Here is a 24,696-nt window from a genome sequence, read left to right as displayed (position 1 = left end):
ATTGTGCTTATTCGATTAACATCACGATAAGTAGGGTCAGCTGCTCGAACTAAAAGACCGATTGGTTTACTTGTAAATAAATGTGCAAAGGAAATTTGGCTGATATATTGAAAGTTGGACGACACATCAAAAAAGCAAAATAAAAAGACCACACCCCGACCTCGGAGGAAATTAAAATGCAAGAAAAGGCCACACCCCGGCCAAGGGCAAACCTAATCTTGGATCTCTACGCATTCCCCCTCCTCGGCCTCAGCACCCCCCCTCGAGCCTCAGCCTCCCCCTCTTGGGTCCCGGCCGCTTGAGCCTCTTGTGCCACCAGCGCCCCCACCTCATCACTCGGGACCAACCGGCCCTGGTAAACCTCATGATCTATATCGAAGTTACCAGAGGCCGGCGCCCCACCATATAGAACGTGATCTTGGCGCACGGCTCGGTCGAAGCATTGTCTTAGGAGCTCCTCAGAATCTTCATAGTTTTTATCGAGCTCCGCCTCGACCTCATCCTTGGCAACTTGGAGGGCGGCAAGTTCCCTGGCCGAGGACGAGAGTTTCTGATTACTCTTCTCGACCAGTTCCTTCAAAGTGGCATTCTTAGCTGCTACCCTCAGCCTCTCGGCCCTCTCCCCCTCCAGAAGACGCTTCGCCTCGGCAGCCTCCCCCTGGGCGAGCTCCCTCTCGGCCTCCGCCCGAGCAATCTTGGCTGAAAGCTCAGTGTTAGCAGCCAACGATTGCTTCAGGTTGTCAGAAGTCTCGGACAACCGATGCTCCAGGAGGGACACCTCTTCGGCACGGCGGTCCCGGCCGTGCATGTCCGTCTAAAAAAGAACAACCGAGCGGCATAACAGTTCCAGGCTGCTCCTCATCAAATCGGTCGGGAAGACCACTCGGATCGACTCCCGAGTCTCATCAGGGAGCGCTACGCAAACTCGTCGCGTGAATTGTAAACCACCCCCTAAGAGATCGAGGGCCGATGGCCTACCCCCGGCATCAGAAGATCCAGATGCGCCGCCTGCGCGCCTAGGAGAAGAACCGCCCGCCGCGACCACTTCTCGGCGAGGAGGGGGAGGTGTCGGCATGGACCCAGGAGAGCGGGTAGTGGTGGCGATATTACCACTCTTCCTCGGGCGCTTCTTGGACTTATGAGAGGGACCGGCTGCTGTCTTCTCCGGACGAGGCGAGGGCCCCTCTTGAGCGGGCATGACCTCAATACTCTGACGGCCCTTTCGCTCGGCCGCCCGTTTGCGATGCTCGTCTAGGGCGCTCACACCGGATGGTTTATCTTGCACCATGATTTCTACAGAAGCACAAGAAAAAGCAAGTTAGAAACGAATTAAAGTTGACCGACAAAATACAATACAAAGAGCCGTACTTTAAACCTCTTATAAGAACCAGCAAAAAGGTCGAATAACACGTTACCCGGCCGACCGACCAACGAAAGCCAAGAAGCCTTCTTAGTAGGGTGAGAGGCGTAGTAAGAAAGAAAAAAAGGAAGGGGTAGGATGGAGACGCATCACATCACACAGCAAGCGAAAGGCCTGAAGGGACGCCCAGGTGTTCGGATGAACCTAGGTGGGCGCTACGTTGAGCGCACGAAGGACGCCCATCGTGAACGTGTCGAAAGGCAAAGACACGTGAAGATCAGAAAAAAAACAAGTATACATATAAAAGAAGGGGGGACCGGCACCCGGTCGCCCCATACATACCCTCTCGGTCGGCCCACAAGGCACGACGTCAAAATAATTGGAATGACCGCCCGGCTTTAAGGCTGGATGCTTAAGGAAAAACTCGGTCACATCATCCTCGGTACTATAGCTGGATGACCTCTCAACCACCTTGGAGTCCACCCAACTAAGGTCCACAAGAGGGATGGTCGTTGGGGGAGAGTCCGGTCGGTCAACCGAGACCGTTGGAGGAGAGTCCGACTGGTCAACCGCAACCGTCGGGTCATCCTCCCTCACAACCTCTACCTGGGATGGCCCCTCGGCCAACCCGACTGATTGGGAGTCGGTGGCAGAAGAAGAAGAAGAAGAAGATGATGAAGAGGAAGACCGCCCGGTAGGAGAGAGAGGGCGATCGACTGGAGAGGAAGGATGGTCGGACGAAGAGGACGTGGGCCAAGACAAGCTCGACATGACTAACCTTATAAAGGGAAAGGCTGTGGACGAGAAGACGATCGGTTCTCAGAACAAATGCAAGGAATCAGTCGGCTATCAGAGCAGAGGGCGAGGGATCACTCGGCTTCCAGAAAAACTCACAAGAATACAAGTGCGGGATCTCGACACTGTGGTGGACCCCTATTTATAGGGCCCATGGGCCTCGGAATTCAAAACGTCAAACCAATCTCAACCGTTAGATCTCTTAGATCTAACGGTCCACAAGTTTTCCCGCCCAAAAAAAAACCCCTCATCAATGCACATCACATCGCGCCGTCTGAGGTCATATCACGCCGCCTAGTCATGTCATACCTCGAGAAGTGAAACGACCGCATGTTCACGGGAGGCTGACCGACACCCATCATCACAAACTCATCGAACACATCTAACATATCTGCCCTCGAGCTTGGGGGGCAAGTGTACCGGTATGGGCGAGGCAGGGACCTACCTGACTGCCCGACACTTGGGGAACCTGACTGAGGCTTAAGAGCTTTGGCCGAGAGGACGAGGCCGACGACCCACTTGGCCGAGACCTTAGAAGACTTGGCTGAGACGACCGAGACCACAAGGATTTGGCCGATGGCCGACCCATACCATGGGAACATGGCCGAGGGCCGAACCCTATTACAATTGACGCTCAAATCGAGATCAGTGAAGCTAATCCATCATCAAGAATTAGGTAATACAACCCTAAGTGGTATCCACCTCGATAAACGGACCCAACAAGGTAGGCCCATTAGAATAATATAAATAGCGCTCATCCCAAGGAGTAAGGTACGTCATTTATTACTGTTCACCTACTAGAGCACCATCACCCGCTTTACTGACTTGAGCGTCAGAGTGCCTTCGTAGGTACCCCCACCATCCGGTGTTCACCCGACGACCGAGGGTCGAAGAAGAAGGAGGAGGACGAGAAGAACCCCAGCTCATCACCCAGTCACCTACTCGACCGAAGGAAGGAGAATAAGACTTCAATAGTTCTCTAGGTCCCATTTCCCTAGTAGGAACAAAAATTAAGCAAATTATCATGTTTTAATGAAGTATTAAATTTTGCATCATGTGAATTATAAAAAAAAGCATGATTTAAAATTTAATTTACTATTAATTTGCATAATTTTCAAAATTAATTTGGGATATGATATTTGAAACACCCCAAAAAATAACATCTAACTATTACAAAGGGACAAAATCAAGTTTATGATTTTTTTTTTCTATCAGCATCAAGTTTATGTTCCATTTTAAACATATTAATTTCATATTAATTTCAAGTTTATGAAATTAATATGTTTAAAATGTAATTTTTTTAAAAAAAAAGTTTTGAGCTAGCAAGTGGTATATAAAGGTGTGATTTGTTGCATGTGATTGTCTACACTTGCATCCCATCAACATTCAAATTTAAAGATGTTCAATTGTTGCGGAAAGGAGGAAAATGAGGATTTGAGGGATTATACATCTAACATGTGGTGAATAAATGACAACCAAAAGTGGTTTAAAAAGACACAAGACAAATCATGTACACAAAAATAATATGGTTGCGTTACCTCCTAAAAGTTTTGTATGTGATTTTCCTGGATGCAACAATGGTTTCAATACCGTCTATCAGTTGAATGGACACAAGGGCATTCATTCAACCAAACATCGTCGTAGTGATGCTGGTAGTAGTCAATCTTAATTATTATTATTATTATGTTTTTTTTTACGGACTTTGGAGTTTGTTTTACATTATTTATCATTTTTAGCTAATGAATTATGAGGTAAGGTTTATTGGTTGGGTGATATCTTATTTTGTTCCTTAGAATTTGCAAATCACAGTGAAAAAAAAATCAGAGAAGAGCACAAATAAAAAATTGAAGCCATAAAATTCAAAGAAATGTGTTGTGTCTACTCTAATAAAGAAATATGTTTTCACAGTATTTTAATCTTAAAATTAGAATAAATGTTCATTTTTCTAAATTACCACTAAGAAAATTTCATATATCCAGTGCCATAATTTCGTTTGAACATCTATTTATTTGCATCGAGTGTGCAAACAATAAGAATTGAGTGCTGATAAAAAGAAACATAAGAATTGAATGCTGATAAAAAAAAGCAATAAGAATTGAACATATGCATATTTAATGTATTTTGTAAAAGGTAAAAATACAATTTTTTAATATTTTTTAAGTTAAAAAAGTTTATTTGATTTTAAAGTGTTTTTATTATATTAAATTAGTTTTTTTTATATGGATTTTGGTTTAGTCTTTATTTTTTTTAATAATAAATTTTTATGTGATGATAAAATAAAATAGTTTTTTTATGAATTATTTTACACAAATAATAATAATTTTAAGAACATGTTTGACAAACATCCTTGATATATATATTTAGTATTTTATACACAAAATTGATAAAGTTAGTTTATATAAACTGGTCAAATGACCAACTTGATTTAATAAAAACATTTTAAAACACCAAAACCAGAAATTTTAAACTTAAAACTTAATAGAGAAAAAAAAATATTACTATGAGAGATTAGAGTTTTTAATCATTTGCAAATTCGTTACAAGAATAAACTCATTAACGAGTAGATCTATAAACGGAAATTAGGAACCCCGTTAGAAACATCCCAACGTAAAGACAAACTGGGATATTATTAAAATAATAAATTGGGCGAAGAATCGAACCAAGTCCTTCCAATAACCACAGAAGTTTTAACCACTAAATTAGAGATGTTATTTAGTCATATTATCATTTTTATTATACTTATTATTATTAACATAATTTATACATATTAATATTATATTAATATTATTATTAATATTAATATTATATTAACATTATTATTAATATTATTATTATAATTAACATTATTATTAATATTATTATTATAATTAACATTATTATTAATATTATTATTATAATTAACATTATTATTAATATTATTATTATAATTAACATTATTATTAATATTATTATTATAATTAACATTATTATTATAATTAATATTATTAATATTATTCATATTATTAATATTATTACTATTATTATTATTAATATTATTAATATTATTATTAATATTATTAATATTATTAATATTATTATTAATATTATTATTAATATTATTATAAATATTATTAGAAATATTATTATTAATATTATTAATATTATTATTAATATTATTAATATTATTATTAATATTATTAATATTATTATTAATATTATTAATATTATTATTAATATTATTATTAATATTGTTATAAATATTATTTGTAACAGCAACTTTTCTTTTTAAAAAAAAGCAGAAACTGAGACCCCCCCACGCACAGTTTCTCTTCTTCTTTTTCTTCCTTATCTCCATTTCTCTCTCTCTCTCCAATTCTCTTCTCTCCCTCTCTCTTAATTTCTCTCCCAATCTTCATCTATTTTAGAATCTGATCATACCACGCTGTAGCTGAGGAGTTCAGGAACATTTCTACCCGATCAGATTTTCAAACAGAGTAAGTTCATTTTTACTCTAAATATCTTTTGTTCTTTGTTTTTCCTTAGGATTTAGTCATCAGTCTTGGTGGGGTCAGTTGAGAAGTTTAATCCTCTCAACTTATTATATTATATACTGAAATTTTGTTCTGTTTGGATAATTTGCATTAGGCCCGTAAATCTTGAAGCTTATCCAAACGGTGGGGAATAAAATTCTAAAAGTTGCTTGGAAAGCAAGCAATTGAGGTAAGGGAAGCTAAATTTAATTTTTAATAGAACCCTAGGCTAGAAGATCTGGACGTGGAAGGGACGTGGTCCCAATATTCAATTTCTCTTGCAGGGATGTTGTGTGTTTATATATATTGGATTGTTTGTTTATATATTATTTAAATTTGTGGAAATATTCGGTTTTGATGATTTAGTAGTAAAGTGTTATTTTTTATGTCAAATAAAATTTTGAATGTTGTGGATCGTATTTGGAATGATATTGTATGATGAAATGGTGTGGAATTGAATTCATACATTTGGGATAATGTATGGACTGATGTTTGATGTGTATTAAGTATTGATGCCTATGTGGTAACAGAGATCTCCGAGCTTCCCTGATGATCTAAGTCACATAGACTAAGATATCAGGTGGTGAGAAGCTGATGGGGGAGTTCATGCACACCGTGACATATGAGATGCAAAACTTGGGTTGTATTGAACTTACCCTGATCCTGTCTGTTGGATTCGCTGGTAATCTTTAGATTAGGTGTTAGTCTCTGGTAGGACTTACTTAATACGGGTCTTCCGGAAGATGTTGTTTGTTGAATATCTTGGATGTGTAGATCCATGTGAGATCTATGTGATTGTTTTAATGTTGGGATTTGAAGAAGATTGTATAATTTGAGAAATTGATCATGTAACTTGGTTTTCTCTTTTGATTTAATTGCGTATATTATAAAATTCTATTTTCACTAGCTTACCCTTACTTTTCTTGCTGTGTTTGAACTGCGATGACTGTACTACGTACACGAGCAGATGATCTTACAGGTGTCTGAGGATCAGAAGAGTTTTAAGGCGTTGATTTTGAAACTTATATTGTAAATATTTGTATTTCTATATGTCATAATCACGTATTAGGAATATTTTGAAAAACTGTAAGCTTGTATAGAAATATGTAGAACCGGTATTGTAATAGTTATATGTAAATTATGGGGTGTTATATTTAATGGTATCAGAGCGGTTCATCCTTAGGATAACCTGAGGGTAGTGGGTTTATTTTGTTTCTCTTGCGTGTAGATTTTTGTTTAAGTCTAGCCTCAAGACTTAGTTAAAAGTTTCTATTAAGATGTTTGACAAAGTTGTTTTTCTTGAAACCTTGTTTGTGTTTGAGTCAAGTTAATTGTTATGAATAAAGATGAAGTTATTAAGAATGAAAAAAATCTTGATAGAGTGGTGAGGGTGCACATTCATGACTAGATAAAGATTATTTTCTATCTTAATTCTAAGTAGCTAGAGTACATTTTAGAGATAAGTTTTGATTGTTTTTTACCTGTTTTGTATGATTATTTCTTTGAAGTTTATTTGTCTTAAAGATGTAGTTGGAAATTTTAGTAATTTCTAACCCAATTCTTTATGTGCTTAGTAGATGGCACGTAGACCACCTACTCCTACTCCACCAGTAGATATGCCCAACTTAGCTTGGGCAATAGAGATTATGGCAACAACCTTGCAACAACAGAGTGCTACTATGGCACAACAGCATCAGGCCGCCCTTCATCAATTAGAAACAGCTAGATTAGCAGCAGAAGCATCTCAGCTTCATCAACAACCCCATACCTTTAGTCTGGAGGATTTTCTGAGACACAATCCACCCAAATTTAATGGCAAGGTAAATCCAGATGGAGCAGGCCAGTGGGTGAGAGACATAGAAAGAATCTTTGAAGCTACTCAATGCCCTGAAGAGAGAAAGTTATCCTATGCCATTTATTTACTAACTAAAGAAGCTGAATTCTGGTGGATAGGCATGAAGCAAATGATGGAAGACAAAGGTGAAGATGCTACTTGGGAGAACTTCAAAGTAAGATTCCTAGAGGAGTATTTTCCTGATAGTGTCAGGTATGCAAAAGAAATTGAATTCATGCAGCTGGAACAAGGAAATCTTTCAGTCACTGAATATGCTACTAGGTTCAAACACCTAGCTAGATTCTACACCCAGACCATGACTGAGGCTTGGAGATGTAGAAAATTTGAGTTTGGATTGAAGCAAGAACTTAAAGAAGTGGTGATTCCTATGTCCATTAGAGATTTTCCTGCTCTAGTGGAGAAAGCAAAAGTAGTGGAGAGTTTGAAAAGTAGTAGCAGACTTGCTAAGCCTCAAGTGGGAGGACCTTCTAAAAGCATGCCTAAATATGAAGATAGAAAGAAACCTTATTTCATACCTCAATCTTATAGCAGTGGAAGACCCAGTTCTCAATCACACCTAGTTTCAGATGTTTTCGATGCGGTGGGCCACATGTTGTTAGATTTTGCCCTCATCCAGTGTCAAATGTGACATGTGATAGATGTCACAGGTATGGTCATGCAACAAAAGACTGCCGTGTCCAATTGGGAGCTCCAAATTCTGGCGGAGTGCAGCAAGTACAACAAAATAGTAATCAAAAACCCAAAGTTGCTGGCAGAGTTTTTGCTATTAGTGGAGCTGAACCTTCACAGTCTGATAGCCTTGTTAGAGGTATTTGTTCTATCCTTGGAACACAGTTATCTGTATTGTTTGATTCTGGGGCAACCCATTCTTTTATATCTTTTGATTGTGCTAAGAAACTTAAGTTTCCAGTCCGAGAATTAGAATTTGAGTTGGTGGTATCTACACCAACAGAAGGTATTATAGTAACTTCTTCCATGTGTGCTGAGTGTCTAGTAATTATAGATGGGCAGAGATATAAGATCAACATGATTTGTATACCTCTAAAATATTTAGAGGTTATATTGGGAATGGATTGGTTGTCTGCTAATCATATCCTTATAGATTGTGGTCGGAAGAAGTTAATTTTCCCTAAATTAGAAGGAGTACAGGTTATCTCAGCTCATCAGTTTGAGAGAGAGATACAAGAAGGTGCAGAATGTTTTATGCTCTTGACTTGTTCTATAGTTACTGATAAAGTACAAAAAGATATATTTGTAGTTCAGGAGTTTATGGATGTATTTCCTGATGAGATTCCTGGACTTCCACCTAAAAGAGAGATAGAGTTTGCAATAGACTTGATTCCCGGAGCAGGCCCTGTGTCAATTTCTCCATATCGGATGGCACCAGTGGAGTTAGCTGAATTGAAGAAACAACTAAAAGACTTATTGGAAAAGCAATTCATTCGACCTAGTGTTTCTCCATGGGGAGCTCCAGTGCTATTAGTGAAGAAGAAAGATGGTTCGTCACGTCTATGCATAGATTACAGACAATTAAACAAGTTAACAATAAAGAATAAATATCCTCTTCCTAGAATTGATGACTTGATGGATCAGTTGCATGGGGCAGTTGTCTTTTCTAAGATAGATCTGCGCTCAGGTTATCACCAAATTTCAGTGAAAGCGGAAGATGTTCAGAAGACTGCTTTTAGATCAAGGTATGGTCACTATGAATTTCTGGTTATGCCATTTGGGGTGACTAATGCTCTAGCTATTTTCATGGATTATATGAATCGGATATTCAGACCTTTTCTTGATAAGTTTGTGGTAGTGTTCATAGATGATATCTTGATCTATTCTCATACAAGGGAAGAACATGCAAAACATCTTAGAACCGTCCTGAACATTTTGAGAGAAAAACAGTTATATGCTAAACTTTCAAAATGTGACTTCTGGATGTCAGAAATACAATTTTTAGGACATGTCATCTCTACACAGGGAATATCAGTAGATCCTTCTAAAGTGGAGGTTGTACTTAAGTGGGAACATCCTAAAACAGTTACTGAAATTAGAAGCTTTGTCGGGTTAGCAGAATATTATAGGAGATTTATAGAAGGTTTTTCTAAAATAGTGGCCCCTTTGACCCAATTGACTAGAAAGGATCATCCTTTTGCATGGACTGAACAATGTGAGAGAAGTTTTGAAAAGTTGAAAAGAAGGTTGACTAATGCTCCTGTATTGACAATCCCTGATACCAATCAGTCTTTTGAAGTTTTCTGTGATGCTTCCTATCAGGGATTGGGTTGTGTTCTGATGCAGAATAAGAAAGTTGTTGCCTACGCTTCTCGTCAGTTAAAGGTGCATGAAAGAAATTATCCAACTCATGATCTAGAATTGGCAGCAGTTGTCTTTGCTTTAAAAATATGGAGACATTTTCTTTACGGAGTTAGTTTTAATGTGTTCAGTGATCATAAAAGCTTGAAGTATTTGTTTGATCAGAAGGAGTTAAATATGAGGCAGAGGAGATGGATTGAATTTTTAAAAGACTATGATTTCCAGCTAATATATCATCCTGGGAAGGCAAATGTTGTTGCAGATGCGTTGAGTCGTAAAAAGATACAAATGTCTTCGCTTATGATTAGAGAGTTAGCATTGATTGAAGATTTCAGGAGTATGAATTTGGAGGTTTCCATGTCTTTGTTGTAATACCCTTGTTATAACTAATGAATTTCTGGAGAAGGTGAAGGAGAAGCAATTGGAAGATTCAAAATTGAAGAACATCATGGGCTTATTCAATACTGACAAAGCTAAAGACTTCTCTTTCGGAGTGGATGGTATTTTGAGATTCAAAAATAGAATATGCATACCAGAGGTTAATGAACTAAAGCAAACAGTGTTATCAGAAGGTCATAAAAGCAAACTCAGTTTACATCCAGGAATGACCAAGATGTATCAAGATCTTAAGAAGTCTTATCTGTGGCATGGCATGAAGAATGATGTAGCTAAGTTTGTAGCTGCTTGCTTGACTTGTCAGAAATCAAAGATTGAACATCAACGGCCTGAAGGCATGTTAACTCAGTTAGACATTCCAGTGTGGAAGTGGGATAGTATCTCAACGGCCTTTAACACTGTTTGCTTTAGTTCATTAACCTCTGGTATGCATATTCTATTTTTGAATCTCAAAATACCATCCACTCCGAAAGAGAAGTCTTTAGCTTTGTCAATATTGAATAAGCCCATGATGTTCTTCAATTTTGAATCTTCCAACTGCTTCTCCTTCACCTTCTCCAGAAATTCATTAGTTATAACAAGGGTATTACAACTAATGCAATTTGAAGACATGGAAACCTCCAAATTCATACTCCTGAAATCTTCAATCAATGCTAACTCTCTAATCATAAGCGAAGACATTTGTATCTTTTTACGACTCAACGCATCTGCAACAACATTTGCCTTCCCAGGATGATATATTAGCTGGAAATCATAGTCTTTTAAAAATTCAATCCATCTCCTCTGCCTCATATTTAACTCCTTCTGATCAAACAAATACTTCAAGCTTTTATGATCACTGAACACATTAAAACTAACTCCGTAAAGAAAATGTCTCCATATTTTTAAAGCAAAGACAACTGCTGCCAATTCTAGATCATGAGTTGGATAATTTCTTTCATGCACCTTTAACTGACGAGAAGCGTAGGCAACAACTTTCTTATTCTGCATCAGAACACAACCCAATCCCTGATAGGAAGCATCACAGAAAACTTCAAAGATTGATTGGTATCAGGGATTGTCAATACAGGAGCATTAATCAACCTTCTTTTCAACTCTTCAAAACTTCTCTCACATTGTTCAGTCCATGCAAAAGGATGATCCTTTCTAGTCAATTGGGTCAAAGGAGCCACTATTTTAGAAAAACCTTCTATAAATCTCTTGTAATATCCTGCTAACCCGACAAAGCTTCTAATTTCAGTAACTGTTTTAGGACGTTCCCACTGAAGTACAACCTCCACTTTAGAAGGATCTACTGATATTCCCTGTGCAGAGTGACATGCCCTAAAAATTGTATTTCTGACATCCAAAAGTCACATTTTGAAAGTTTAGCATATAACTGTTTTTCTCTCAAAATGTTTAGGACGGTTCTAAGATGTTCTGCATTTTCTTCCCTTGTACGAGAATAGATCAAGATATCATCTATGAACACTATCACAAACTTATCAAGAAAAGGTCTGAATATCCGATTCATATAATCCATGAAAATAGCTGGAGCATTAGTCACCCCAAATGGCATAACCAGAAATTCATAGTGACCATACCTTGATCTAAAAGCAGTCTTCTGAACATCTTCCGCTTTCACTGAAATTTGGTGATAACCTGAGCGCAGATCATTTTTAGAAAAGACAACTGCCCCATGCAACTGATCCATCAGATCATCAATTCTAGGAAGAGGATATTTATTCTTTATTGTTAACTTGTTTAATTGTCTATAATCTATGCATAGACGTGACGAACCATCCTTCTTCTTCACTAATAGCACTGGAGCTCCCCATGGAGAAACACTAGGTCGAATGAATTGCTTCTCCAATAAGTCTTCTAGTTGTTTCTTCAATTCACCTAACTCCGCTGGTGCCGTCCGATATGGAGAAATTGACACAGGGCCTGCTCCGGGAATCAAGTCTATTGCAAACTCTATCTCTCTTTTAGGTGGAAGTCCAGGAATCTAATCAGGAAATACATCCATAAACTCCTGAACTACAAACATATCTTTTTGTACTTTATCAGTAACTATAGAACAAGCCAAGAGCATAAAACATTCTGCACCTTCTCGTATCTCTCTCTCAAACTGATGAGCTGAGATAACCTGCATTCCTTCTAATTTAGGGAAAATTAACTTCTTCCAACCACAATCTATAAGGATATGATTAGCAGACAACCAATCCATTCCCAATATAACCTCCAAATCTTTTAGAGGTATACAAATCATGTTGATCTTGTATCTCTGCCCATCTATAATTACTGGACACTCAGCACACATGGAAGAAGTTACTATAATACCTTCTGTTGGTGTAGATACCACCAACTCAAATTCTAATTCTCGGACTGGCAACTTAAGTTTCTTAGCACAACCAAAAGATATAAAAAAATGGGTTGCCCCAGAATCAAACAATACAGATAATTGTGTTCCAAGGATAGAACAAATACCTCTAACAAGGCTATCAAACTGTGAAGCTTCAGCTCCACTAATAGCAAAAACTCTGCCAGCAGCTTTGGGTTTTTGATTACTATTTTGTTGTACTTGCTGCACTCCGCCAGAATTTGGAGCTCCCAATTGAACACGACAGTCTTTTGTTGCATGACCATACCTGTGACATCTATCACATGTCACATTTGACACTGGATGAGGACAAAATCTAACAACATGTGGTCCACCGCATCGAAAACATCTAAAACTAGGTGGTGATTGAGAACTGGGTCTTCCACTGCTATAAGATTGAGGTCTGAAATAAGGTTTCTTTCTATGTTCATATTTAGGCAAGCTTTTAGAAGGTCCTCCCACTTGAGGCTTAGCAAGTCTGCTACTACTTTTCAAACTCTCCACTACTTTTGCTTTCTCCACTAGGGCAGGGAAATCTCTAATGGACATAGGAATCACCACTTCTTTAAGTTCTTGCTTCAATCCAAACTCAAATTTTCTACATCTCCAAGCCTCAGTCATGGTCTGGGTGTAGAATCTAGCTAGGTGTTTGAACCTAGTAGCATATTCAGTGACTGAAAGATTTCCTTGTTCCAGCTGCATGAATTCAATTTCTTTTGCATACCTGACACTATCAGGAAAATACTCCTTTAGGAATCTTACTTTGAAGTTCTCCAAAGTAGCATCTTCACCTTTGTCTTCCATCATTTGCTTCATGCCTATCCACCAAAACTCAGCTTCTTCAATAAGCATATAGATGGCATATAGATGAAAGATTCTCATAGCATTTCTTTGCTTCCTTCTGATCGGACTTGATGGTGATAACCACCCCCTCCATGGACGGCAACTTCACCTTCATGTGCCGGGTCGACGGTATGGCACCTATCCTGTTGAGCGTGGGTCTTCCCAACAGGATGTTGTATGCTGAAGGAGCGTTTACAACGAGGTATTTGATTTTCTCCGTTCTTGAACCCGCCACGTCTGTAAACGTCGTCCTCAATTCTATGTACCCCCTGACCTCCACCTGGCCACCAGCGAAACCATACAAACACCCTCCATAGGGCCTCAGCTGGTCAAGGGGCAGCTCCAACTGTGTGAAAGTCGGCCAGAACATCACGTCTGCCGAGCTTCCTTGGTCCACCAGTACCCTGTGGACCTTTCTTCCTGTCGTTATCAACGAAATTACTATGGGATCGTTGTCATGAGGCACAACATCCCGGAGATCTTGCTTGGTGAATGTAATATCCACTTCTGGCGAGTGGTCTTCAAACATATCCACCGTCATCATAGACCTAGCGTACTTCTTCCTCTGTGATGCGGTGCATCCACCTCCTGAGAAGCCCCCTGCAATGGTGTGGATTTCTCCGTGCGTGGGCATCTCGTGCTGCTGAGCTTCAGCACCTGCTGGTTGGGAGCTCGACGCGCCCCCCGTCCTTCTGTCCAGCAAATAATCATTTAGGAACCCGCTCTTTACCAGATCGTCGAGCTGGTATCCTAATGCTAAACATGAGTCCACTGTATGGCCAAAGCCTTGGTGAAACTCACACCAGGCGTCTGGCTTTGGTCCCAGCACCTTGTCGCCCACCTTCTCTGGCGCTTTCAACCTAGCGGATATGTTGGGAATGGCGATCAGATCCGCCAATCCCATGACAAACTTGTGCTTAGGCGGGCGATTGTATTCCCGGCGTGCTGGTTGCTGGCGTCCTTGGCCCCTACCCTTGTTCTTCCTTGGATCATAAGGATGGCGAGTCCTCTGATCCCTCCTGGCCGCCGCTGTCTCCAGCACCCTCTGTGGCTGGATCCTCGTCTGGGCGCGTGGCCTAGCGGGAGCCACGCTTCCTCTCTTCTCGGCGACTTCGCTCTCGTCGGCGATGTGGGCCACCGCAAGTCGCCTAACCTCAGCAAACGTGGTGATCAACGCCTCGCAGAATGGTCCCGACAACACGCCCTTCTTGAATGCATAGACCAGCATTTCTTCATCTTTGGCCGGCGATCTGACCATCTGCGCCCCAAAGCGATTCAGGTAGTCTCTGAGGGACTCTCCCTGATATTGCCTTATATCAAACAAATCATAAGACACCCTGGGCGGTGCCTTATTCACAATGTACTGCTCGACAAAAATCTTCGAGAACTGTTGGAAACTGGTTATGTGACCGTTAGGCAGGCTCACAAACCATTCCAGCGCCGTTCCCTAGAGCGTGCTCACGAACATCTTGCAATACACGGCGTCTGATCCCCCTGACAGCATCATCTGCGTATGGAACGTGGTGAGATGAGCCTCAGGATCCTCCACGCCGGTGAAAACAGCCTTAACAGGAACCACACTCGCAGGAATAGGCGTATCAGTAATCGCCTGAACAAAAGGCATAGGAAAAACACGAGGTGGCGACGACGGCGCAACCTCTTCAGCAGAAGAACGCCCTTGCTGCTCCTGAAGAGCTTGACGCAGCTCCTCAGTCACCTTGCTAAGCTCCTCATTCCTGGCGCGAGAGGCGACCAGGTCCTCATGCATTCTCGCCTGTTCTATGCGCGAGGCTTCCACAGTTGCCTGCAATGAACGCATCATCTCTGCCATCTGCGCCATGGTCATGGCGGCGGCGCCTTCAGCAGCGACGGGCGCAACCGGACTTGAACGATTGCTTCTCATTTTTCTCATGAAACTTAGCGAATCACAGAATGCAGCGAACAACACTTACTTCAGCTACGATCGATTCAGCGATCAATCGGAAAAACTGCGCGAAACTCTGCAAGAAACTCAAGAACACCTCGAGCCTCCAAAGAAAACTGCAACTCCACCAGAAACCACCGCTTCTCCCACGGATAACCAAACGAACGAAGGAACTCAAACTCCTCCAAACAAATCCCGCGAAAATAGCAGAAAACTTCACTTCACCGAACAAAAATCCAAACGAACGGTGGAAAATGCGAAAACACCGAACAAATCTCAAGCGAACAACAAACTACGGTTGCACCAGCACACAACCACACAGAAAATCACGAAAACCTCCAAGAACTCACGCTGTGGATGGGAACAGGTTTTACACGGCCCCACGGTGGGCGCTTGATGATCCTGCCTGTTGACCAGAACGTTGGAACCTGCCTCGTCAAAGGATCGACTTGTGCACCGCTTCGAACCTCCGTCCTTCTTCAAGATCCACCTCAAGAACCTGCAAAAGAACAGAGCGGCGCCGTTGCGGCCGATCGCACTCCAACGCCCAAGTCAGTGACCGAACCACCAAATACTAAGAGCAAGAACACTCAAGAAATCTCAAGGAACCGTGCAATGTTCTCTCTCACAGTAAGCTCTAGAACTCGCAAGCGTAAAGAGTATAATCTGAACGTGCGTACCTCAGAAAGTTCGTTGAGAACTCTTATATACCTGGTTACTTTCTCTCTCCTGGCAGTTACAGACTTGGACACGTGGCTCGCATCCAGTCGTACACGTGCCATCATCTGGAGCCTCCTTGACTTGGGCGCTGCTTCTGACTCTCTTTTTGGTTAAGTTATTTATGCATGGTACTGCCCAGTGCATAGCTAACTTGGGAGTGCAATCTCTACTGGAACTGGCGAGTTAGGGTGCTCTCGTACACCTTCCCTGTGGTCTCGCCGGCCGCCTTCATAATCTGCACCACTTTCATCTCTGGCGATGTGCTTGCTCTGGCGATCTCCAATCGCTTGGTCGCCTGAGTTTACATCTGGCGACTTCACCTTCTATTGGGCGATCGTCTGGTATGCTGGAGATCGGAACACGCCAACTTAATAGCTGGCGACTTCACGAGCCCCCCGACTTCCTCCCCTTCTGTCAACCTGGCGCCTTGTCAACACGCCTACACTGTAGCTTGGTGCCACGTCATCACCTCCGACTACCAGGACGGTACACTATCTATCTATCTATCTATCTATCTATTCGTCTATCTATCTATCTATCTATCCATATTCATCAACATATTCTGTCTACACAAATTTTCACAAATTTTGAACTGTTCAGTGCCATTTTTACTCTATATTTTTTGGTTTGTAATCCACTCTAGTGCCTTTGATACGTTCCATTGCCATCCATTTTTATTGTGCTTTAATTTTTTATTGTCAATTCTTGAATTTCATTTCAGTTATGTCTATATCTAATTATGAAATTTGAGTTTAACCTTTTCAAATTTAGTTTTTTTTTTGTTTTATTGCTTAAAATCTTTAGAGAAAGGTGTGAACATTCTTGAAAGAAAGTTGAGGCAACTTTTGAGATGTAACTTTTGGGGCTTTCTTGCGAATTTTAGAGTGCTATCAAGGGAGAAGAAGAGACTCAAAAAGGCGGTTGAATAGGTTGAATTCAAAAAGCACACTAGATGTTACACAACAAGTTTCAAGAAGAGTGAAAGTATTGAATTGGCTTATACCACTGAACATTAGAGTTTATATTTTTGTGCATTTAAAGAAGAGTCTTTCTTTGGTTTAATAGGTTTATTTGCATCTTCACCCACACACATTTAGTAGCTTTTTAAAAAATTATTTTGGAAGTTACTTAAAGGGTCTTTTGTGAAGAACATCTAAGGAACACTCTGACTAGGAAAGACTTGGTACTTAAGTAATCCTTATAACTCACTTCTTTTTCCTATGAGTCTACTTAAAGCTATTCTCTCTTTAAAATCTTTAGGTGATGGTCACCCAAAATATTAGTTTTTGTAAACTTCTTTGTTTCAATTTCCTTACATAAATATCTTTGTGAAAACCTTTTCATTAATTTTGTTATACCTTAAACTTTTTGTTAAAACCTTTTGATTTCCCAAGTCTTAACAATGAGTAATATATCATATGGTTCTAGTGTTTATGGGGAAAATCGAGGTAAAGAGATTAAAAGGAAAATGCAAAATACTATAAGGGAAATCTTTGATCTCAAAAATATATTTGCTCATTTTTTGGAAAAATAAGATAGATCTGGGAGTAGACAAGGGAAATAGTGGATAAAAATAAATAATCTTATACGAAAACCTATATTACATGATCATGGAAATGGATACTACATTTTTGAGTATCCAAAAGAAAAATTGTTTTTAAAAGAACATGATGATGAAAATTTGAATAATAGTATTTTGGATTCAAAAGGAAAAGAAAAAAGGGAGAAGAAGAAATCAAAGAGAAAATTTTGGAAGAGAAAAAGAGGGAGAAAATAGAAAAGGAAGAGGAAGAAAGGTAACAACATTTTTGTCTGAAGTTGAACTTGACAATGACATGAACTTCTCCATAGAAAACCCTTGTGAGCGCTAGATTATAGAAAAGTCTTGTGAAAGGTTGACTAATAAAGAGCAGAAAGAAAAAGAGTATAGTTTTAGTACTTTTTATATTGATTACATTGACTCTTTCTTTGATAAAAATATTTTAAAAAATGTTAAAGCAGGTTGATAATATTCATAGAGAAAATGTTTTTCAAACAAATTGTCAAATTCTTAAAAGGTTTTCTTTTATGAATAGTTGTAACTTTATCACTATGTTTATTAAAATGTTGAAACACAACATAGATGTCCTTTTCCATCTTATAGAACTTCTTGAATTCAAAATGATGGGGATCTAGTTATGAGTTGATAAGTGGAAGTCAAACCTTCTTTAGGACAATATGCTAAAAATGTTAAGTTAAATTGTCTCCGTAAAAGCTTGTGATATTTTATTAGAACGACCTTGACATTTTAAACGTACCTTATTTTACCATGATTGTTTTAATAACATTACTTACACTCTCAATGAAAATAAGTTTGTGGATAGTTTTTCAACACTTTCACAAGTATTGGAAAACTGACTACAAACACAGTTTAATTTTGAAGAGTCTCTACATTGTGCTAAATCAGGTATACATGAAAATTCTTATAAAGAAAAACCTAGTGAAGTGTTTCCTAAAGAACATGATCAAAAGATTAAACAACTTTAGAAGGTAGAAAAACAAAAACATAATTGTACTCCAAGGATTAATCTTATCTACCTATCACGTAAGGGGTATTGTTGACCTAATTCGGCAAGTGGACTAAGTCAGAAGTAATAGTTTGTCTCAAAAGACGAATATCAAACCCACACGGAACAATTCTTTTAAATTTCAATGTATAACCTTCACTAAATATTAAGAGAAGTGCAAAAGTTTAATTCAAGGTGTAATTTAAATAAAAAAAAGTTGAATAAATGATTATGAGAAGTTGATTGATAGAATTGGGATTGAAGTTAATCTTTCTCACTCGTTTGCATTTTGGTAAATAAAAACATACAACATTCTTACTTAACTGATATTGATGCAACAAAAAGAGTCATTGACATTGATTCCTCAAATATGAAATTATTAAGATCATCTCCTAAACATTGATTCGTCGACTATTTAGAAAAACTTCTTATTATTAAGAAAAAATGTTATAAAGAGTTTGATATATTATAATATATTCCTAGTATTAAAACCCATCAAGTATTTTCGTTTAGCTCATATCATCATAAATACTTCCCAGTCTATTCCAATGATCTAAATCAAGAATAAAAATTCAATCTTTAAGCATAAAATGAAAATAACAGTATCAAATAAGAAAAAAATATTATATATAAATATCACCTCAATATTTAGAATTTAAAACGGTTACATTCAATCCCAAAAGAAAGGAATTAGCCACTCATGGAAGTCTTTACTTGCACCAAAAGATTATTGAAAGCAAGAGAAGAAGATTCACAACATTTCTCCTTAACGATTACCTCATAGGGTTTCATTCCTTCCCCTTTCTCTTTGCCTTACGCCCTTATTTACCTCATTGAACTTGGGCTAAGTGACATATTTATTCATAATATATTTGTTTGCGTCATCTCTCCTTAAATTCCTGAAAATAACACAAAATTGGGAATAAATAACTCTATTAATCTCATAACTCCAAAATATATTAATAAATTCTAATTTTTTAAATTACATTTGATTAATAGCTTAATCACCAATTAAAATCAATAAATGTCTAACTTTTCACATGAAATTTCACTAAATGATGACACTTATAAGGTACCACGACCTTGGAAGCAAGACCCTTTGTTTTACTCTTGTTATTATTCTTTTTGAACAAATACTATGTGTTTTAATATTTGTTTATTTCTAGAGGATGGTGTTTTATCCTGGAGGATAGTGAAGAAAGAAAGAAAGAAAAAAAAGTGGTATCCCTACAGTAGAAGGCCAAGATCTGAGGACAAATCCTTTTGAAGAGAGATATTGAAGGAGGACCATCTCAACCACCAAAATAATAAAGCTCAGAAGAGAAGAAATTTTGATAAGAAGATTATTTTCTAGAGAAATCTTATTGCGAAACCTTGTAAAAATTGCATAGAGTAGATAGGTTTTCAATTTTTGTTTAGGGTATTTATAGGTGTATATTAGTCTTTAATTGTATAGAGTAGATAGGTTTTCCTATCTATATTAGTCTTTAATTTTTGTTTAGGAACTTTGGACCTTCTATATGAGTCATTTTTAATCTAAGATTATAGAATTTTCGAAAAGTTAGAAGGATGCCCACATGACACACACATGGCCCTACATAAGCATCCTACATGGTGCTTTCCTTCTCCTTCATTCCTTCTCCACAAGTGACTTTTCTCTTTTTTAAGGAGAACATGAAACGCCTCATACTTGTCTTCTATTATTAATAAAAATTTATAAAATAGTTTTTAAAGTAGTATCAAACATTAGCGACAAAAATTTTAGTTACTAATTACTATAAATTGTAAATTAATTTCTACTCGTGACACCTAATTTCGGGGGAGGGGGTTATAGATTTGGGAGAAAAGGAAGAAGTAGAATTTAAGGAGAAAGAGGTTTCATATCTTCGGACTTTGCAGAAAGGGAAAAATATTTATTTTTTAACATTATATTGCATCCTAATGATAATTTTCTTTAGACACTTTGTGTGTTTATGATGGTTGATCCTGCCTGTTGACCGGAACGCTGGAAACTGCCTCGTCAAGGGATCGACGTGCGCACCGCTTCAAACCTCGGTTCCTCTTCGAGATCCACCTCAAGAACCTGCAAAGGAACAGAACGGCGCCGCTGCGGCCGATCGCACTCCAACGCCCAAGTCAGTGACCGAATCACCAAATACTAAGAGAACAGGAACCGTGCAAATTCTCTCTCACAGTAAGCTCTATAACTCGCAAGCGTAAAGAGTATAATCTGAACGCGCGTACCTCAGAAAGTTCTTTGAGAACTCTTATATACCTGGTTACTTTCTCTCTCCTGGCAGTTACAGACTTGGACACGTGGCTCGCATCTAGTCGTACACGTGCCTTCATCTGGAGCCTCCTTGACTTGGGCGCTGCTTCTACTCTCATTTTGCTAAGTTACTTGTGCATGGTACTGCCCAGTGCATAGCTAACTTGGGAGTGCGATCTCTACTGGAATTGGCGAGTTAGGGTGCCTTCGTACACTTTCCCTGTGGTCTCGCCGGCCGCCTTCATAATCTGCATCACCTTCATCTCTGGCGATGTGCTTGCTCTAGCGATCTCTAATCACTAGGTCGCCTGAGTTTACATCTGGCGACTTCATCTTTAACCGGGTGATCGCCGGTTCTGGTATGCTGGAGATCGGAACACGCCAACTTAATAACTGGCGACTTCACGAGCCCCCGACTTCCTTCCCTTCTGCCAACCTGGCGCCTTGTCAACATGCCTATACCGTAGCTGGATGCCACGTCATCACTTCCGACCACCAGGGCGGTACAATGGTAATTGATACTCACCTTTATTATCAATTAGGATATGTAAAGTCTTGTTATAAGCTCTGAAATTGAGTTCAACCTTGATGGAATCCAAAGCAAGGTTGGGTTCTGCCTATATCAATCTAATTATGGATATTGGTTCGTTATATTTGTTTTATTTAATTTAGTTGTATGACATAACTTAGAAAAAGTAAAGTTAAATTTTTGTAAACAAAATATTAATTATTCCTGACGACACTAATATTCTCGTTAATCCATCAAAATTTAGCTTACTAAAAATTAAATTTCATCTAATTTTTTCAATTTTTATTGCAAATGAAAAAAAAAGTAAGAAATGAGAAGAGTGTTTCGACTAATTATATATATAAATAGTAAACAGGTATACTTTTAAAATTAAAATTAAAATAAATTTATTTGAATAATATTTTTTAAATGAGAAAAAAAAACTCCCACAACTCTCTTTCTCTTATCTTTTCTTTAGTAGCACCACCAATTCTGCACACTCCTCAACTACAACTGTTGTGTGATATTTAGTGGAAAAATTGATAGAAAATTTTGAAGAAGTTAAAAGTTTAAAACAAAATTTTAAAAAATAAAAATATAATGTAATATATATATATATATAGTAAAAATAATTTAAAGAGAAAAGTCTGGAAACTAATATCCTTTGCCAATTAATATTTTATTTGGTTCTAGATAAGTACTGTTTATCCTGATAGAAAAAAAAGTGTGACAATGGTTTGGTTTGGATAACTAATTGCAAGAAAATGAGATCATGGAATTGAAGGAAAAGGACTTCTGTTACTTTTTTTGCAAGGATATGAAGAAATAAGAAAAAGAGAGTCAGTGTTACTTGATATTGATTCTGTATGATAGATATTGTTATGGTTAGAAAAAATTCAGTTAACTTCATCACCATTGTTTGAAAGATATTACGTTTACCAATTACAACCCTCCTGTGTTTATGTTTGAACTATCAATTTCTATTTATTAATAATAGAATTTATTTATTTTTTAAAAATTTTATGTTAGGCATCACTATGCAACTTGACATCTCAGCTAGGTTGACACCTCAATTAACAACAATCATCTGCCATCACATGAAAAAACTGTTACTAAAAAAGAAAATACAAAAATATGGAGGTATAGACCAAAACCCATATGTTAACAAAAACCATACATAGGTAAATTATACCTATTCATAAAGAATTCTAATAAGAGACTAGATTGGAGCCTATTATACCAATGAAATGATTCTCTATGAATAAATCCTAAATTATCCAACTTATCAGCACACGCATTCCATTCAAGAAAAATATGAGTAACCCCAAACCTAATTTACTCGCAGTAATTAAGACAAGTATTCCATCGATTGCGAAGCATCCATAGAACATTAGTCTTAGCAGTAAACGCAACACAAACCAAGGCAGAATCACATTCTAGTCATACATTAGTAAGCACCACTTTTTGAGCTTCCTCCAAAGCATGTATAGCTCCATAAAACTCAACAACCATAGCAGTTTGAACTTCAAGAAACGCAAAGAAAGAACCAATAAACTCCCCCATACTCCCATGGAAAATACCTCTACAAGTAGCAAGACCAAGATATTTCATAACAACCCCATCAGTGTTAATTTTAACCTAGCCTAGAGAAGAGAACTTCATCTAACAGGAAGAGAACAAAGAACTTTACCAATACAAGTATTAATAGCAAAAAACTTAATCACATTGAAATCCAACATATCATTCTTCATTGAAACTTTAGACGAATATCTCACTAGACAAGTTAAATCTTTAATTACCGAAATAGCCCTAGAAACATCAATCTTATCCTGAAATCTAGCATAATTCCCCATACGCCATATCATCCAAATAGAAAAAGTTATCACAACAAGCTTAATCAATTTAACCAAAGTACTACCATCACTCTTAATGAACTAAAGAAGATCATCCTTATTAGAGAAATGAGAAGTAAGAAAAATATGTCGAACTCAACTCAACATATGCAAAGCATTAGAACATTCAAAAAATAAATGTTGAATAGATTTCTCATGCTTTTCACAAAGCATACACATAGGACATATATGCAAACCTTTATTCTGAATATGTTGACATGTAGGAAGCCGCTCATGAAAAACTTTCTAAAGTACTAAAGTTTTGGAAAGAGGAATATATGAAGACCAAATGAATTTACCTCAACCACAGAGAACACCTAGTTCCAAGAAAACAATCCTAGCCAATTTAAGAGTGAAACGACTAGACTCATCTAGAATCCAATTAGGAATATTCTATTCTTCCCTAACCATGATATGGTTAAAAAAATAATAGAAATTAATTTAGATACCAAATTTTTTTTAGTCTCTAAAATAGTATCTAATTTAGTCAATATAGCGATTAATTTTTTTTCTCTCTTAATTTGTGTTTTTTTAATGATTTTCTTGTAGTGGATGTGATAAAAAATTAAATAATTATTTTTTATAAAAAATTATTATGAGATTTATTAAAAATAATTTTTTATAATTTTATAGTAGGTAGTTAATTGACTTAAAAAAATATTAAATTTAAAGAAAAAAATAATAAAATGAGATATCTTGGTAAGGGTAAAATTGACAATCAATTGTGTACACTACAATAACAGTTATTAATAAGATTTTATTACTAAACACATGAGAGATGAAATTATGGAAGTTGGGTCGAAAAAATGTAGTACAAATTGTAATTGATAATGCAATTATACGTAAGGTAACATGTATACTCATACAATAAAAAACATTTGATTCCTTATTTAGTGCAAACCTTGAATCTTGCATTGAAAAGATTTGTGCGACAAAAAATACTAAAAGAAATATTGATACTTCACAACAATGTTCTTATGTAACACAAATTGTAAATAAAGTTACCTTTATTGAAAACTTTATTGTGAGACACTCCGTGAGATTATCAATGTTCAATAACTTCAACCTATTGAAGTTGTTTTATGTTGTTTCGATAAGACTTGCTTTAATCAAAGTCATGTTCAAGAGGTTTAGAAGTTTGAAAAAAGAACTTCAAAAAATGACTATTAGTGATGAATGGTCTTCTACAAAGAGGATAATGTGGATGATGCCTAATTTGTGAAAAAAACTTTGTTAATTGATGATTAATAGATGACGATTGATTATGAAAGAAAGAAAAAAATTGAATATTATTCATCACATTTTGGAGTAATAAACTTATTAACAATTGATCATTGGATGAAGTCTAGCACATTTCTTCTTTTTCTTTCTCATTCTTTAAATCTAATAATACATTCTATTATTCAA

The 24,696-nt window shown here is 37.4% G+C and overlaps 1 long non-coding RNA gene across 1 annotated transcript; it reads left to right on the top strand.

Annotated features, from left to right (window-relative positions):
* Positions 1 to 5,456: 5,456 nt before the first annotated feature.
* LOC137836491 (uncharacterized) lies at positions 5,457 to 6,802 on the top strand. The gene is made up of 3 exons (XR_011085305.1): positions 5,457 to 5,628; positions 5,780 to 5,854; positions 6,632 to 6,802. It is a non-coding gene; the product is annotated as an uncharacterized lncRNA (long non-coding RNA).
* Positions 6,803 to 24,696: the final 17,894 nt, after the last annotated feature.

Source organism: Phaseolus vulgaris, chromosome 4, assembly GCF_000499845.2.
Source record: "Phaseolus vulgaris cultivar G19833 chromosome 4, P. vulgaris v2.0, whole genome shotgun sequence".
Taxonomy (NCBI): domain Eukaryota; kingdom Viridiplantae; phylum Streptophyta; class Magnoliopsida; order Fabales; family Fabaceae; genus Phaseolus; species Phaseolus vulgaris.
The sequence above is the reverse complement of the archived record's forward strand: the minus strand, read 5'-3'. Positions and strand labels throughout refer to the sequence as shown.